At 40.8% G+C, this 19,548-nt stretch overlaps 1 long non-coding RNA gene across 1 annotated transcript in view; it reads left to right on the top strand.

Moving 5' to 3' along the window:
- The window catches only part of LOC143841806 (uncharacterized), a 55,498-nt gene extending 37,254 nt beyond the window's left edge, over nucleotides 1–18,244 (top strand). The window contains exon 4 of the long non-coding RNA XR_013232849.1: nucleotides 18,158–18,244. This is a non-coding gene — a long non-coding RNA (uncharacterized LOC143841806). The remainder of the gene's footprint in view (nucleotides 1–18,157) is intronic.
- Nucleotides 18,245–19,548: the final 1,304 nt, after the last annotated feature.

The raw sequence follows: 19,548 nt of genomic DNA, 5'->3' as shown, positions 1-19,548 counted from the left end.
CAGCACTTGAGCTGTCAAAACTTAGAAAGAATGGATGAAGAGTCATTTTGCAATGGCAAATTCACAGCAATTAACTATTCACCAAGATTATCAAGTTAAGAAATCTCATTTGACTTGCAGGGTTGCATATAGTAAAATAAAATAAATATTAAAAAAAAATAAAATAAAATAAATAAATAAATAAAATATGGACCAATTAATATGCGAGTTTTTTCTTTGGCAACTAAAAGGCCACAGCTTGGTGTAGTGGTTAGGAGTGTGGACTTCTAATCTGGTGAGCTGGGTTTGATTCTGCACTCCCCCTCATGCAACCAGCTGGGTGACCTTGGGCTTGCCACAGCACTGAAAAAGCTGTTCTGACCAAGCAGTAATATCATGGCTCTCTCAGCCACACTGCCCTCATAGGGTGTCTGTTGTGGGGAGAGGAAAGGGTAGGTGAATGTAAGCCACTTTGAGGCTCCTTTGGGTAGAGAAAAGTGGCATATAAGAATCAATTTCTTCTTCTTCTTCTCATTATTATTATCATTATTATTATTAACCAACAAAAACTGAAGGTTGGCCTGGCATAAGATATAGAGTAACCCCTGCACTGCCATGTAGCTGCTGACATGGGCTCAAGTGGCCCCCTGGGTCCCCCTCCCTACCAGCCAGGAGGAAGGATTCCTTTGCCCCTTGATCCCTCCTCTGGGAGGAGGCTGGTTAAATGATTGCTAGGCACCCACCTTATATAACCATCCTTTCCTCCGGGCTTCGAGCCCCTGAACTTCCAAGACCGGTATGGCCACGCTCAGTGTTAGCCAGTCTCTTACTGAGACCCCCACCCCAGAGTCCCAGTACACAGACTGGTCCCTGATCAAAATATTCCCCCTCATGCCCCTATTCTGCAGCTGTGCAAAATAAACAAGAAACCAAAACAATTACTACAGGGTAGGAGGGTGGGCAGCTTTCTCCTGGCTCTCGCTGCAGCAAAGGGGTGAGGTCCCACACATGGTGCCTTAAATAGGTGCCCCCTGGAGCTCACCCCTTATGCAACTACCCAAGCACAGCTCTCTGGTGAGCCCATGCTTCTGCTGGACTTGACACAGCCATGTCCCTCTTGGTCCCGCCCACCTGCCACCCCTATTGCGGCCTCCGGTAAGCTCACAGCCGCTCTTTCTCTCTACTTTTATATGCACACTGTCCATATTTGTCCTTTCTTCGTTGTAACTTCCATCTTGTGGAATTACCTGCCTGAGGAGGTAAGGAAAGCTTCTATTTTCCCAGCCTTCCACAAATCATGCAAAATCAAACTATTCAAGCAGGCTTTTCTGCACAGGTAATAAGACTGCACAGTACAAAATGGTTTCACAAAACTACATGGATAAATTATTGGCATTTGCGGTCTTTTCTGCTGTATATAGTATATTGTAAACAGGATCCTATTATGTAATTTTGGTACCACTTAATGTCATATTAACACTTATGCTATGGCTTCTCATATCCTGTCATTGTTGGATCTAGTTATTGAATACCCCATTTTGTAGATTGTACTGACTTTCTATTTATTATCTGCCTTGAGTCAATGTGAGAAGGACAGACTAAATAATGTAATAAAACAAAATAAATAAATAACAACAATACTATAGGTCATAGGCAATATTTTGTACTCTAGTACAGTGATTTTTTGTCTGATTTTTGCCATCAGGGAGCCCTGTTACACATAGAAGAGAATGCCTTCTGGAACATATGTTAAATCTCATGGTGCACACCAGAAGGGAATAATGATAGTGATTTCATTCAAAGTTTCTAAGGAGTTCCAGCTTTTCCCACAATACAGTATGAAAATCACATCTCGCTGTACTTAAAGAGGAAATGTGCAACTAAGGATTTAAAAAATGAATTTGGACTTAAAGAAATTTTGGTGGGCAAACCTCTCGAGGCACTGAAATCAGTGAAAGTAATAAGAACTGTGCAGCTACCTCTGTTTGTGAATTTGTACGAACAAATTAATGGGGCATTGAACAAACAAAAGCAAGTTCAGTGCTAGGGAATATAAGGAAAGGGATGGCAAAAAGAGAGGTCTTATATAATGGTATGGTAATTGTTACATATAGTTCTGATCAGCATATCACAAAAACAAATTGTAGAGTCAACCAAAATTAATAAGAAGTTGAAGCATCTTCTCTAGGAGGACAGGCTAAAGATTTTGCCTGGTGATTTTGCCTAGTGATTTGTAAAATAATGGATAAGATGGAGATAGTATCTTTTAATCTTTCTTCTATAGAAATTGGTATTACTGAAGAAGCTTAAGGACAGAGAAAACACTTGACATAGTGTATAATTAATTTCTGAATCTCATTTTCATAGGAAGGAGTGATGAAACCAGATATATTCAGGAAGAATTCAGTGATTCTTTAAATACCTGTGTTGTAGGCCAGGGGTAGTCAACCTGTGGTCCTACAGATGTTCATGGACTACAATTCCCATGAGCCCCTGCCATCAAATGCTGGCAGGGGTTCATGGGAATTGTAGCCCATGAACATCTGGAGGACCACAGGTTGACTACCCCTGTTGTAGGCAACAGGATGAAGCCTTGGCCTCTGTGCCTGATTATATTCCTTCCAAGGGTATCTAATTGAAGAACATGTAAAACATTTGGTAGACCATTGGACACATACTTACTCTTAGATGACACCAGTTGGTTTTCTTTGGTAGGATATGATAGCTCAATTACAGGGGTTAGCTCATTACAGTTGAGCATATTGCATATTGCAAAAACCACCATCAATGTGCATGTTTTGGAGAAGCCATTACTTGCTGTAAGTATAGTTCCCGGAGCTTTCTCTCAAGTTATAGGAATTGAATCTCTGCAAGTATTTGGGTTAAAAGGTCAGCCTTTTTCATTTGTAATGTTAAAATATTAATATTTTGGAATATTTTCTGCCTTTTGGCTATTAAACCACATTTCTGCGTATTTGGACCAAGAACCATTTCTAGCCTCTATTACATTACATTCCAACATTTCCCATTAAATTGTTCTCATGATGATGCTTCAAGATTTTTAAAAAAAGAGCTTTGCAGAATAAACTTTCCAAGTTGATGTGCCACAGTACTTCTACTGTCACTGCTGTGTGAAAATTGATGCTCCAGCCCAAGATCAAATCTCTTTTTATAGCCAGTGATGGACAGTGGAGACTTCAAGTTCAATAATCTTCTTTCACCATTAGAGAGCAAAGGGGGATAGGACTGGCAGGAGAATGAATATGTTTTTTATTGTCCTTGTGAAATGTGTGTTGACCTGCTTCTTGCTTTTGTGACATAAGACAATTAAGGAGGTAACCCAGTCTAAATGAGTTTCAGCTGTCATGAAGTTTTGGCAATTTATGATTTTACAGTGGTTACACTCTTTTCACCTAGCACTGAACATCCTAACAATGTCAAACTTCTTTTGTTTCAGGCCCAAAGTACCTGTTAGTTCAGAAACACCCATGGGAGCAGGCTTAGTTATTCACCTCAGTGGACAAGGCAGCCCCACTCATATAATCTGCAGCCAAAGTAGAGGGGGGAACTCTTTGGTACAGGGAACTATGTAAAAGCCCAGAGTCTTCCATGTCTACAATTTGTTGCTCGAGCCTGAGGGCAAAACTTTCATGACTGGCAATCCTAAAAGTGCTTTCCTGGAAGTAAGCCCCATTGAATAGACTTCAATTAGATTCTGAGTTGACCTGCTTACGCTTGCTCTGCTAACATTTTTATGTTGGCAAACAAACTTTTTTTTCAACTATGTATTTCCAAAACAAGTCAAAACAAGTCCATAGATGGAGATCTCATTTTTGAGAAACTTCTTCATTGACTAATAAAATGAAATTTCCTTCCAAGTCAGAATTTCTCAAGCAGAATCACAAACAATTATCAGCATATCACCTCAACCTAAGGGTTTTTTTTTTTAACTTTCAAGCAACATTGTGGAGATCTTGTGGACTCAGTCTACATCAGACCACAATGTAGGAAGGACTAATGTCAGCCTAGTCTACAAGATCCCCATGATAATGCTTGAAAGGGGGGAAAGACCTGTGGTTGAGGTCATATGCTGATAATTGTCTGTCATTTTGAACAAAATATTGTCTTGGAAAGAAACTTCATGATATATTTTTCAAAAGGGAAAACCTTTGGTTGAGGTGATATGCTGATAATTGTAATTTTGCTTGAGAAATTCTGACTTGGAAGGATATTTCATTTTATTAGTCGCTGAAGAAGTTTCACGAAAACAAGATATCCACCTAGTGATTCATTTTGATTTGGTTTGGAATTACTTGATTTGGAAATAAATCATTGAAATAAAGATTGTTTGCCATCGTCAGGTTTTTGTTCTTGTCTTCCTTGGATTTCTGACTGATGGATAGTTCTTTGCTTCGCGATATTTTTATGATAGCAGAAACTGAACAATCTGAATTTGATTAGAACAATGGAGACAAGGGGAGCATTTGGCTTACTGTTTCTTGTTCTAAATCCTTCCTCACAAAAAGCTTCTATTGGCTTAATGCAGGAAACATCTATTCTCCCTCCCCCTGACTTTAGGACAAACATATGGTTGGGGGAGTAATTTGAATAAAGAGAATGGTGCAGGAGGGTTAAACAGGCCTCTCACCCAGTGCCAGTGCTTCAATCAAATGATGAATCCCCAAGCAAACGATAAAACACCATTAGATATGATTAGGAAACTCCCATAGCCAAGAGTTCCTAGACTGTATACAAAATGTGATAGATCTGTGGTATGCATATACCCAGTTTTATGTAAGTAGTAAACTAAGCAATGTAACTGAATTTATAGTTATATTAGGGCCCAAGCCCATTGCATTCAGGAATACAACAGGCACTAGGTTGTGGGGGGGGTAGACTGGAAGAACTCTGTGGATGGCCTCACCCTCCCCACAGGGCCTGGAAAGTCAGCAGGCAGCTGTTATGGAACTCACCAGCAATTCTTACACAGCAGAGATCGGCAGCCTCTAAGCCTCAAAGGGAAGTGGAAGGAGGAGGGGGTGGTCAGGGGTGGGGGACGAAAGGCAATTGGCTGGGCACTGAACAAACAAGCAAGCCGGTTACAGGAGGAGGCATTCAGGAGTGGGAGTGGCACTTAAGCTATGAGACATGCTCCTCTTCCAAGACCTTACCAGAAATATTAAGTGGAACAGATACCAAGTTACCATAGAATCATAGAATCATAGAGTTGGAAGGGGCCATACAGGCCATCTAGTCCAACCCCCTGCTCAACACAGGATCAGCCCTAACCATCCTAAAGCATCCAAGAAAAGTGTGTATCCAGCCTTTGCTTGAAGACTGCCAGTGAGGAGGAGTTCACCACCTCCTTAGGCAGCCTATTCCACTGCTGAACTACTCTGACTGTGAAAATATTTTTCCTGATATCTATCCTATATCATTGTACTTGTAGTTTAAACCCATTACTGCGTGTCCTCTCCTCTGCAGCCAACGGAAACAGCATACTGCCCTCCTCCAAGTGACAACCTTTCAAATATTTAAAGAGGGCTATCATGTCCCCTCTCAACCTCCTTTTCTCCAGGCTAAACATTCCCAAGTCCCTCAACCTATCTTCATAGGGCTTGGTCCCTTGGCCCCAAATCATCTTCGTCGCTCTCCTCTGTACCCTTTCAATTTTATCTACGTCCTTCTTGAAGTGAGGCCTCCAGAACACAGTACTCCAGGTGTGGTCTGACCAGTGCTGTATACAATGGGACTATGACATCTTGTGATTTTGATGTGATTCCCCTGTTGATACAGCCCAAAATGGCATTCACCTTTTTTACCGCTGCATCACACTGCCTGCTCATGTTTAGTTTACAATCCACAAGTACCCCAAGGTCTCGTTCACACACAGTGTTACCTAGAAGCGTATCCCCCATCCAGTAGGCATGCTTTTCATTTTTCTGACCCAGATGCAGAACTTTACATTTATCTTTATTAAATTGCATCATGTTCTCATTTGCCCATTTTTCCATTGTGTTCAGATCTCGTTGAACTCTGTCTCTATCTTCCGGAGTAATTGCCAGTCCTCCCAATTTGGTGTCATCTGCAAACTTGATGAGTAGTCCCTCCACCCCCTCATCTTTATCATTAATCAATACGTTAAAAAGTACCGGGTCGAGCACCGAGCCCTGAGGTACCCCGCTACTCACCTCTCTCCAGTCTGATGAAACACCATTGACAACAACTCTTTGAGTGCAGTTCTCTAACCAATGCCCTATCCACCTGACTATCTGAAAATCCAGATTGCAGTCCTTCAACTTATCCATCAGAACATCATGGGGAACCTTGTCAAAAGCTTTACTAAAATCCAAGTAAATGATATCAACCAAATTTCCACAATCCAGCAAACCTGTCACTTGGTCAAAAAAGGAAACCAGGTTGGTCTGGCAAGACCTGTTGGAGACAAATCCATGCTGACTTCCTTGGATCACCAAATTGTCCTCCAGATGTTTACAGATTGCTTCCTTTAATATCTGCTCCATTATCTTCCCCACAATAGAGGTCAGACTCACTGGTCTGTAGTTTCCCGGGTCATCCTTCCTCCCTTTTTTGAAGATCGGAATAACGTTTGCTCTCTTCCAGTCCTCCGGGACATCTCCAGTCCTTAAAGAGGTCTTGAAGATGATGGACAAGGGCTGTGCAAGTTCTCTGGAAAGTTCTTTGAGCACTCTCGGGTGCATTTCATCCGGCCCAGGGGATTTGAACTCATCCAATACAGCTAAATGCCTCTTGACAACCTCTCTATCCATGTTAACCTGCCACCCAGACACTATCCTTTGGCTACGGCCATCTCTAGATGTGCCTAAACCCTTTGACCTCTGGGAAAAAACAGATGTAAAATAGGCACTAAGCCTTTCTGCTTTCTCTGCATATTCCGTTAGAGTTTGTCCATCCGCACCCAACAGTGGGCCTATTGCCTCCTTTACTGTACGTTTGCTACTCACATAACTGAAAAATCTTTTCTTGTTACAATGGGCTTCCCTGGCCAATCTTAGCTCACTCTCAGCTTTGGCCTTTCTGATGATTGATCTACAGTGTCTAGTAACCTGTAGGTACTCTTCTTTAGAGCTCTGTCCTTCCCTCCATTTCCTGAACATTTTCCTTTTCTTTCTTAGTTCCTCTTGAAGTTCTCTGTTCATCCAAATAGGCTTCTTAGAGCTCCTGCAGTGTTTTCGTCTTTCTGGGATAGTCATTGATTGAGCATGCAATAGCTCTTGTTTGAGTAGCGCCCACCCTTCACATGCTCCCTTCCCTTCCAGCATTCTCGTCCATGGTATGACACTCATCATGTCTCTGAGTTTATTAAAGTTTGCCCTACGAAAATCCAACATCCGCGTCTGGCTACAAGCTTATATACCATCTGACTGCCACTGTTAGTAGTAGAAAGCAGAACCTATTGGCAACAGCTCTCATATGAACATCACTTACATTTTAATAAAAATTTGTTAAAAAGTAGAAGTATATAGTCACATACCATAGACAGTGTTAAAACAAACCTACTCTGTAGAGATGAAATTATAAGAAGTGCCCAAGATAACATATATGGCCTAACAGATACCACTGAAAAAATTAAGTTACAAGAGGTAATGTACTATAACAGTTTTTAAAATATATAATTATCTAGGTAGGAACTATCAAAGGTGCATTAAGTAGAAAGAAGCACAAGAACTACTTGCAACTGAAACAGAATGCCTTCCAGGGGACTTCCAATCACATTAGATCCTGCTCCATGGGACATCAGAGGATCAGTTGAGAAGGAAAGGGGTGACACACTTTTCTTAAATACAACAACAAGGGGGGGGGGAATGAGGGCCATAGATGCACTTTTCTGTCAACCAGTGATCTAGAGGTCATTGGAAAAGGACTCACATGGCTTAGTTAAATTTAACCAGTGTCTGCTAGGTCAGTGAGGGGGAGAGGCATTTTGAAGTCTCTGGGATTGCATTTTGATAGTTAAAAAATCTCTGTGAAATCATACCCAAAGTCTCAGTATGATTCCTTTATGCATTTTAGATGATTATCTAGTGTGATATAGTCTTAATATCACATCAGAAAAGCCAACAGTAATGTCTGTCTAATGTGCTACTAATTAAATCCCATTAAAATAATGTAATTCACAGGAGAGACTCCTCATGAATTCTCAGCAGCACTTTTCAGGAGATTCTTTAATAACAAAAATGCATGCCCATAGGGGAAAAAATTCTCCCCAGGCTCTGTGAAAATGGACAGCAGGGAAACGTTCTGAAGGTGTTTTTCTTCTTTTTTTTCATGAAAGGAAAACCAGAGTGTTTTGGATGTGAGCACCCTGTTGCACTTTTAAAAATAATTTCCCAGTGTCTACAATCCCTATAATACTAGAGAAAAATCATTACCCTCTCCCCATACACATAAACACACCAACACAGAGCTATAACTGAAGTAGGTGGAAATGATGGGTAAACTGGCCCATTTATGTATACACAAAATGGAAGAAAAATGCTAGCATGAGAGATACAGTCCCAGAGAATTTCAATCAAATGTTGTAGACTACACTCAATTTTGTTGACTATCAAAACTCATGAGTGACTGACTGATTTTCTATTTTGACTAGCTTTAATTCTGAGATACTATCCAAACAACTTTTAGATACTAAAGACTTGGTTGGATTTCTGGGCACATGTGTACCTCCAAAGCCATTATTAGACTGTATTCATGTGCCATCAGGCAAGTCATCCTATGTCATATATCAAAATGTTGCTAGTCACTGCCACTGAAATGAAGAATACATTCTTTATCCGGTTGTTTAACTGAAAAAGTAGCTCTTCAAAGAGAAAATGTGACAAGGTAGCTATTTATGCATAGAACCTCTGCCAAATGCATAGGATTTAATGTTTTCATTATTTGATAAAACAAAGCTATACTACAGAAATTTCAGACTGATCATGCTGACTACTAAATCCTAAAATTGCTTTGCTTTGGTATATAGGGGAGCAATTATGTCTCTTCAGTTCAAAAGTCATTACAAAAGCAAATGCTATTTGAACAATATTTGTAATGCCCATATTCAGTGGGAGGTTGTTAGGGTTCCCCCCCCCCATTCTGCTAGTGCACTACACCTCCAAATTAAATATGTGGCAGTGCTTATGTATTTATTTGGCTGCTTCCTATATTACTTTTCTTTTGCCCCCCCCCCCCCGCCCCTTACCAGATGACATCTTGACTGGATTATAATGAAATCTTCATACTTTTGTTATTCAAAAGGAATGTGCTAATTTGTATCTAGGTCTATTCTCAAACCCAGATGCCCTAGTAGTACTCATCAGGCACACAATATGACAGACTAGAGAAGTGTGAGATGGGGGAAGGGGACCCTTCAGGAAAATAGCTCTACCACTTTCATCATTAAACTAAATTTCCAGGAGGATCCTCCTTCTTCTGGAAACTGCCTGACTTCCCAAAGCCTCACGAGACATGCTTCCGCATGACTGGATTTTGTTTGTTTGCTTGCTTGATTCTGGCTACTAGACAAACACCAACAAAAAAGGAATTGCATTGCCAGGGGACTGCGATTACTGGGGGCATTCTGGAGCATCTGACTGGCTTCTGTGTGAAACAGGATTCTGGACTCAATGAACAAGCTGAGGGACCAGAGCTGTTTTTATGTTGTACGCAATCCTCAATACTACCTTATAGGTTCAGCGGCATAGAAATGTACTCGACCCCGCTCTTTTGCTGGAGATTGTAACATTCCCCAACCTTCAAGTTGTGCAATGTACTCAGGCACAAGTGTCATGAAACTAGGGGCTTACATTATAGGAAGGAAACAGAAGGATGGGGCAAGAAGAAGAGGAAGAAGCTTCTTGGGTGTTTATTGGTCAGGGTCAGGCACCAGTACCTTACAGTGCTGTGTCCTTCAGCCTGCTAGGTTATACTATCTTACCTGATCAGTGGCATTCAAGTGGCCACCCTGAGACATTTGGCAAGAGCTATTTCAGTTGTCCAGGCTGCCCCTTGACCATGCTCTGTTCTCTCTAGTTAGAAACAGCACACTAGGCATTTCCTTGAATTCTGTGATCAAAGGAAGACAGGATATAAATTTAACTAAAAGAGGCTGTAGCAAATCATCCCTCATAATATAAAGAAATGCTTACAAACATTGTTTTTGGAAGACTTTTTTGGGGGTATAATTTTTGCTATGATGGTGGAAATTGCTGTTTGGACCACAGGCACATGAGCTGTATAAAGCCTTCAAGGGAAGGGACCAATATGGAACAGGAAATGGCACTGTGAAAGCAGGGGCATTTCCACACCTGTTAAATGTAGTGAAATGCTTACCTTACGTAGTTGTTATATTCTGGCCCCTCCATTTGAGGTCACCAATATCCAGCATCTGGGCAGTAACTGGTTGGCTACATCCTCCATTTTAAAGTGCTAGTTGGGTAATCACATAAAGTGGATTCACAAAGCTATTTAGTGCTAGCTACTGGAGAGCAACCAGCAGGCAACCAGCAGAGGGAAGGTATGGAGGCTCAAACGAGTCGCTTGCTTTGTCCCGCCATTGCACCTCCCTCTCCATTGTTTCCAGGGATAGGAATTTCTATGAAAAATGGCTAACTTCCTGGAGCAACATACAGGCAAAGAAGCGTGCAGGAGATACTAGAAATAAAAGGTTTTTTTAAAGTTGTAACAAAAAACATGCCTCTCGAAAGCCCCCCCCCCAATCAGGAATGATACTAGTTTTTAAATGTCTCAAAGGACTCGTGATACCATAAGAAGCGGCATTCAAGAATCACTATGCATCTATGATTCTATGCACAGGTATTCAGTGGAAAAGTATGCATTTAAAAAAAATTGCAGGCATAGCAGGACCTTTAAAACTTGGAGAAAGGGGATTGGCTGCCTGAATTAATTGACAGGCGGAACAGAGTCACATGTAAAGCATGTTGCTCTCTTCTAACATTTCCAGCAGTGGTTGTGGAAGGTGACACACATGAAAAGGCGCAGACAAAGGCGAGACAGCAGAAAAGGGGCTCAGAAGCACAAACAAATTAGTTGTTTACCATTCAGCTGGCATTTAACTGATGTGCAGAAATGCCCCAGGATTTAACTCTTCACAAGGATCATCACATTTCTCTTTAAAAATAAGCAAAACCATTTGAAAAAAATTTGTTAACATCACGAAGATGTTCACCTTTTCTTACAAAGGGATGTGGATCGCAGCCAGTAGCAGAACATTTTAGTCAACAGCCATTTGGGTTATTTTGTTTTTACGGCTTTTTTTTAAATGAAAAAAAACTTTTATTTACATAGCAGAACATTTCTGGTAAGAAAAGTTTGATAATTTAATGTGTCATCTGGATTTTGTAAGCTGATTGAAATGGGAGATATTGGCAGATGGTTCTTTACTAAGCTATTAGGTGGCTCTTATATCTCTCAAAGCAGCGGCTGTAATTGTTTTAAAAATTGCTTTCATTTGGTCTTTTTTATAGGAAACCTTTTTACACCTCCCCATTTAATTAGTAACATAGAATGCTGTTAGCTACACTTTAAGAATCTGCCAGTAATTGCCACTATTCTCTCCCCACATTTCAGTCTGGTATATCTCAAAACAAGGCACCTTATTTTTTTCTCCCTTCACCTGATTGTATTTTGGGAGAAAAGAAATGAAACATGAGACACTGAAATGCCTTTTGGGTACACTGAATTGAAAAATATTGGTCCCTGAGCTGAACTGTGGTGATTTGACTTTATAATTTAAAAATAAATATAGCTAATAAAGTTTGCATTTGTGTGTGTGTCCATAGGAATTTAGTTCAAAATCCTTAAATTAATGCTCACTTGTGCTGCAGTCCTAAGCACATAAACTTGGGAACAAATCCTGCAAAACGTAGTGGGAGAAAATGCCATTGCTTAGGATCCCACTCTTTATTACTGTGGTGGGCTACTTGGCAACTAACCCACTTAGCAAGACAGGACATGCCCCTGAGTCTAGCAGCAAGATCCCCCTGGGCAGAAGAGTGTGGGACCAAGGGTAGATAGCCTCAGCAACAGGACAGCTTGATACAGGAAGATTCAGGAGGTAAAATGGTAGCAGGCAGCCTGGGCAAAGGAACAATGCCTATCTAGGCCCACCTATGGAGAACAGGAGTTGGTGAAGTCACAGGGAACAGGGGGGAGAAGAGGGTGGAGCTCAACACAAGAACCAGGCATTGAGCTGGGGCTATAAACAGTCAGAAAAAGGAAAGCAGTAAAGGGATATGACACAGTAGTTGCAGCCAAAGAGTTGTCTCTGGGAAGCTCCTAAGTAAAGAGGTAGGTTGCAGCACTGTGGCGGTCCTCCTTTGAAATAAATATTGCTAAAGATAGGGGAGTAGACTGCTTGGTGGGTGGAAAGGAACAAGGAAGCAGGTGGAAAAAAGGACATGGAGATTCTCAGGAGGAGGAAAAGAGGAAACAATGTGAGAAGGGAGTACAGAGGAAAGTGAGGGGTGCCCTGCAAGTTCTTACATCATGCATCTTGACCTAACCCATCAACAGACACTGTGCAACTGGACAATGGTTTTCCTGAGTAGAGTCTGCCAGGAGAACAGAAGGAGGAAAATCTGAACATGGTGGGGGACAAATAAAGGTAGGTTAAGCTGGCAGGTGAGAAAGAGTGAAGGAAAGTGATTGGTACTTTCAGGGTAGGGAATAAAAAAACAGTGTGAAAAGCAAAAATAAGATGTCCTTCCTGGGCCCCCACTTTATTTAAATAATTTAAAAAGTATTATTTAAATATTAAATATTATTTGACGAGATCCAACTTGGTGTAAGTGGTTAAGAGTGGTGGACTTTAATCTGAAGAACTTGATTTGATTCTCCACTCCTCCACATGCATCCAGCTGAGTGACATCTAGGCAGTCACAGTTCTCTCAGAGCTCTCTCAGCCTCATCTATCTCACAAGGTATCTGTTACAGGGAGATGAAGGGTAGGTGATTTTAAGGCTCTTTGAGACTCCTTTGGATAGTAAAAAAGGGGGTACAAAAATCTGTCTCTTCTTCTCTTCAAAATGCATATGTTTGATTATATATACTATGTATATGCCAGACTTCAGCTAGAGAAATACTGAACCTAGACAAGTACTGAATGAATCGACAGCTTTGGAATAATTGTGAAATCTGTCTAATATATATGCAACATCAGTGGACCACGCTTGATTCCAATTACAACAAGAGGACTTAAAGATTTCCAAACATGCACAGTTAACTGCCATAAAATTTCTCTTCCATTTTCTGTGACTGATCAAGAAGCCTGCCTGGACTAGGTGCACTTTAATGCATTTAAGGATCCTGGGTAATTTGCCTATTTTTTCCTCCCAGCTAGATACATAGAATACAACAATGAAAAGTTGTATGAGTATATATGCCAAATAAATCAGCAACAGCATTTCACATTTATTGGGTGTAACACTGTGCCCTAGGTATTAAAGCACACCAATGGTTGTGGTAGAAGATCTTCAAAGGGAACCAGTACCTACTTCAGAGATGGGGAGAATGTTTCTCACCAGGCACTCATAGATTGCCCCTGACCTTCTGTCTGCCTCTACTGCCTCAGACTGCAGTAGTGTGCTGCTCAGTAACTACATGAGTGTATTATACCTTGTCTCCATCCTTTGGCACAAATGGAAAGATAAAAAGCAACCGGAGCAGCATCTTTTATTATCTCAGAGAAATTGATGCAAATTGCATTCTAAGCACAATATGAGTCTAAAACTGTACACATTTATATGATATAAATGCATTTGCATTTACATTTACAGCCAGTTTGGTGTAGTGGTTAGGAGTGCGGACTTCTAATCTGGTATGCCGGGTTCGATTCTGTGCTCCCCCACATGCAACCAGCTGGGTGACCTTGGGCTCGCCACGGCACTGATAAAACTGTTCTGACCGGGCAGTGACATCAGGGCTCTCTCAGCCTCAGCCACCCCACAGGGTGTCTGTTGTGGGGAGAGGATTGGGAAGGCGACTGTAAGCCACTTTGAGCCTCCTTCGGGTAGGGAAAAGCGGCATATAAGAACCAACTCTTCTTCTTCTTCTTCTTCTTCTTCTTCTTCTTCTTCTTCTTCTTCTTCTTCATAGATCTCATTTACTCACACACACACTATCCCTCTTGTCAACAAAGCATCACTGTTTCAGTTAATTTACTATTTGGGAAGGGATCCAAAGACATTAACATTTTTGGTCATATTCAAGACTAATTGTTTAGCTGCAGCAACTGAATCTCAAGCTAGTTTTTGTAGAACATATATAGAACTTCACCAAGAGCAGGTATTTTCCCAAGCCATGAAACAGATAGCATAGAAGCCACTTTTTTTATTATTGAACATGCAGAGGGATGCCTACAGAAAAGTAGGAAATTAAAAGCAAATAATATACAATTACACTTTGTATTGATGACTTCAAGAATCCATGGATGCAGCATTTCCCATGATAATTATGGATATCTACTGCTCATGGTTATGGTAATATTTGTCTCAAAGAAAACATGTGTTCTATAAAACCTTTGGCATTTCCCAACACTCTTTCGTTACTATTGATTTATTTATCAAATTTATATCTCACTCCGTCTCTTCCAAATGGGACTTGGGTCAGCTAACAGCATTTAAAATATACAAATTTAAACAATGCAAAGGTACAAATATAAAATGGCTAAAATTCTGTCCCCAGTATAATCTATCCCCTATCAAGCATGGTAGGATGTATGGATGGTGAAGACACAGCTAAAGTATACAGGCTGCCTGGTGGATCACATTCATCTAAATGGTACCTAGAAAAGAACAGCCTTACATGACCTGAAGAACCTGGGGTGGTCTCACATGGCACACATCACTTTGGGCAGCTGGTTCCACAGGATGGAGGCCACTACTGAAGGCTCTCACCCTTGTTGAGAAAAGGTGGGCAGTTGACAGACCATGGAAGAGAAATGTGGAGATGTCCACCTTCTCCACAGGTGACTGCAGCATGATTCCAGCGGCCTGGGCCATGACACACAGCGGGAGAAGGGACTGGCAGGGAGGGAAATGGGCTGCAGGCAGCTGCTCCAGGGGCCGTCCCAATCCAGATTGGTCTGCTCGGTCGGCTCCTGGAAGCTTTGCTGGGCGCATCTGGATTGGCCCGCTGACCCGGACACCACCTGGATAGGGTGGTGCTTTGCGACCCCGACAGGGCTGCCTACATGGCTGTTTCGAAAATATAAGAGTTACTAATGACAGAGCCTCTTGTGGCGCAGAGTAGTAAGGCAGCTGTCTGAAAGCTTTGCCCATGAGGCTGGGAGTTTGATCCCAGCAGCCGGCTCAAGGTTGACTCAGCCTTCCATCCTTCCGAGGTCAGTAAAATGAGTACCCAGCTTGCTGGGGGGTAAACGGTAATGACTGGGGAAGGCACTGGCAAACCACCCCGTATTGAGTCTGCCATGAAAACGCTAGAGGGCGTCACCCCAAGGGTCAGACATGACTCGGTGCTTGCACAGGGGATACCTTTACCTTTACCTTTAATGATAAGAATTGTGAGCCACCTCGGGCCAGCAGTTGCCAGGAGAGGTGGGGTATAAATATAAAAATAAATGTATGCATGTAAATAAGTTCTCTGCCCTTGTAGAGGGAAGAGGAAAATACATCAACCTTCAATTCAGAATCTCTGAATTCAAATGAATTCCTGTGGGCTGCTCTGAAGGCTGGGAGAGTTCTTCCTATTGATGCTATGCCAATCATGAAATCTAAGGAGGCAGCAGACAATGCAGTCTCAGTGTGAACATTAGAGTCCCCCAAAACTATCAGTTTGGGAAAGCACAAGGGCCATTCCACCTCTGCCCCAGCAGAAAGATAAGCTAGGCAAATGGTAAACTAGCAAGAATCTAACCCTTTTTGTGGCACCTACACATTCAATGCTGGTGGTGTTTGGTGCAGAAAGTCATTCAAAGGAGAAAGAATCTAATATGAGAATTGCCACCCCCCCCCCAACTTCCTGTTCATGGTTGATGAAGGACTGAGTATCCTAGGGCAGTCAGCTGAATGAGAACCACCACTTCATTCTCATCCACTCAGTTCTCATTCAAGTATGCTAGATCAAAATTGCCTTTCCTAATCAATCCTTCAAGGGATGAATATGCTATAATCATGCTGGGCAAAGATAATAATTAGTGGTGTGTTATTTTAACTCATTTTTGTGAAAGTAGATGGAAATCCCTGTATAAAATCCAACACAATCAGTAATGTTCGTATTTGTCTTGCATTGCTAAATGATCTATTGGCATTCTGGTATAATTATGCATAGTTTTATCCAGTCAAGTTTGTATTATACAAGTAGAGATCTCTGTGTGTGGGAGAGAATTTGTAGCAGTTGACTATTATGTTCCCAGTGAGTATAGGTTTGTTGTAAATAATGTTTTAAAATGTAGGGAGTCATTTTTGTCATAGGAAGTCATTTTTATAGGGAATCATTTTCAATCTTTCCCCCAAATAACTGAACAAATAGTTTGTAATGGGTTTATTCCTAGGTAAATGTGCACAGAATTGCAGTCTGCTTAATCAATGAGAAATTATTTACCAAATATTTGGTAATATTGACTTTGCGGAGAGAGAATGGATAGGTATTGGTGTTCAAAGCAAGTAGAGCAATAAAATATGTTAATGATGCAACCAGGCCTTTGTGTAGTGTTGTTAGTTTAACAAGTACAGCGCTAGATGTAAACGTTTGTACAATCCACTATTTTGTAATGGTCATTGTCTTCCAAACTGGCATATTGGGACTGGTAGCACTCAAGGGTTTTGTGAAACAAAATAGCTCCCACAAACCTAACATCCACCCTCACCCATCAAGAGTACAATATTACTGTGTCAGGAGAGCCTTGAGGGGAACTCTATGCCTGATGTAGGAGCTGCAACAAATTGCTGTAATCCCTAACTAGCACAGTATGAGCTACTTCGAAAACTGAAGTCATTGAAATCAACCCTTACCCCAAAATAAAAAAACCTTCTACTGACAAATTCAAAATGTAGCATATATAGAGAAAGGCACAACATGGAAATTCTAATGAGGACAAAACAAATGCTTTTTTTACTTAAATGCATGCTCAGCAAATACAAATGCTGAGTAGCTGCTGTAAGGAGCTCTGGCTGCAATTTGTAGGAAAGATCTTCTGCAAAAATAGCTTTGAATATTCTATAAACTGAAAGATAGATTACAGGCTTCCTGTCCACTTTTAAAGTTTGTCCACTGCTTTCAGAAAGAAGTGACATTTCAATTTCACTTACAGTAAATCAGCAATGATAATTTGGGTTCTTCTGTCTTCCATGTCATTTGATCAATGCTGTGAAGCTGCAGCTCTCTCTTTCATCTACATAATTTGGCCACTATTCAGCCAAATAGTGGGTAAACCAAATGCTTGCAGAAGTATTTCTCCAGGTTTTTCTTTGCATCTGCTTAACTGTACATTTCCCAAGAGGAACACTAAAACACCACACTATTAGTATTTTACAAATTAATTCTTATTTGTTACACATTGCCAAAGGCAGCTTGTGATTTGTTATCTGGGTTCATCTGTCCACCACAGAATTGCTTACTTAGCAACACTCATAAAGGCTATGAATTGGTGAGAGAAATAGATACTTTTTGTTATTTTAATAATTCCTCTCCCTCTAAAAAAGAAAAAAAGGACTTCTACCTCTCTGCTCTCCAGTCATTCAATCTAGCAATTTCCCACCTTGTACCAGGAACTGTAAATCCCCCAGAGCCTGGCTGAGAAGTCGGGAAACTATTCTCACTTTTCTTCAACAAAACTTAGGCTAGTCTGTTGTAGTATGGCTCTGCAGAAATATGGAAAGGACAGATTATGTTGCAGTTCCTGGGGTTCTTGAAGCAGAAGACACAACATTCTTGTCAGTATTTACTTTCTCCTATGGCTGCATAGCTCATCTGGGCTATATTATTATTCCCTAGTACAAGTCCTTTTCTTAAAAAAAAAATAGTCCTTCAAAAGATTTGCTGATGTTATCAATTCCATAACAGTTTTCCAGAAAATAAAATAACCAAAACCAATATGTTCAAGGATCCATTTACTTCACATATGTTTTTTTTAACTAGTTCTGTAATTAATGCATTTCCTTCTGATCACCTTCAGATGACAAAGAAAAGAATGGCTCATTCACCTTCCTGGATGTTTTTCTACAAGGAAAAAAATTAATGGATCCCTCACCAAGACTGAAGAATAGTAGAACTTTCCTAGGCTGTAAAATCCTACCGCTTGGCCTCCTATAGCTCTCAAATGAAATGTTCACTCTTTCGGCAAGAGCTAATTATTAGATCTGATTAAATGGATTAACGAAATAATGTCACAGGAAAGAATGGATTAGCTATTAACTTTTTTGTAATTTTAATCAGTCAGTTCAGATTCCTCTCCTGCAGTCTCTAACCAGATATTCACTACCAATTAGGAACCATGAAGCTTGAAAGAAATCAGAAACTAACAATAGAAGTCAGATTCTTCCTTCCTGGTAACCTCGCAGGAAATCACACAATATAAACATATATGTGTCTCTATGACCATTTATGCACTGGAGGTTTCATGCCGGGCTAAAGGCTGGAGTTTTAGTCATGGCAGATTGTCCCACCTCTTCCTGCACCCACATGGGGAAGCATTTGGCCCAGTGCACCTCATCCACCCCCAATTTGTACTCCTGCATAAGAGCTGGGGCAGTGAAGTCCCCAGTGCATAAATGGTCTATGTCTTTATCACAACAATTTTAAGCCTAATCATAAAATGCTCCATACTTTTATAAGTTATTATACATACATACATACATACATACATACATACATACATACATACATACATACATACATACATACATACATACATGTCTGTTTGTCTTAACATAGTTGATATACCTAACCATTAACTTTAGTGTTTCCATGTGATTCATGTCCCAACAATATAAAAATAAACTGAAATTGCAAAGTATTTTTATTGCTTTGCAAAATGGCTTACCATAGACCTATGACCAACTGTACTCTGATGGGCACAGAGCTCTCTTCAAGCATGGGGATTTTCGACTGGCTTCAGTTTGATGAAGATTCTTCTGGACACAAAGGCTTTTCATCAAAGTTCTCCTCCTCCCCTCACTAAAAGCATTGTCTGTATTCCTTGCTCTAGTGAATTCCAATACTGATTCACTGTTCACCAGATAAGCCTGCCATGGTTTTTATTGTGTACAGTGAATGTGAGGCTCAAATGTTAGCTAAGCTATTTGTATTAGGACAACTGAGTAATTACTATTCTGCTGAGAGGAAAGGACAGTTTACTCATTTAAAAAATTCTGTGAATTGGTAGGTTTAAATTTACTCATATTTATGGTCACTACTTCAGCATGTCACCTTTGCATTGGGATGGAGAATATCCATTTATTGGCTGAGGTACTTGGTGCCTTCTTTGGCTGTCACTTTTACCTAGAGTCACCTAGATTGATTTCCTCTGCAGCTACTGCTCACAAACACAGCAGAGGCAGGCTGGTT

This window comes from Paroedura picta, chromosome 7 (assembly GCF_049243985.1).
Source record: "Paroedura picta isolate Pp20150507F chromosome 7, Ppicta_v3.0, whole genome shotgun sequence".
In the NCBI taxonomy this organism is placed as follows: Eukaryota; Metazoa; Chordata; class Lepidosauria; order Squamata; family Gekkonidae; genus Paroedura; species Paroedura picta.
This window is presented reverse-complemented; position numbering and strand designations above follow the sequence as displayed.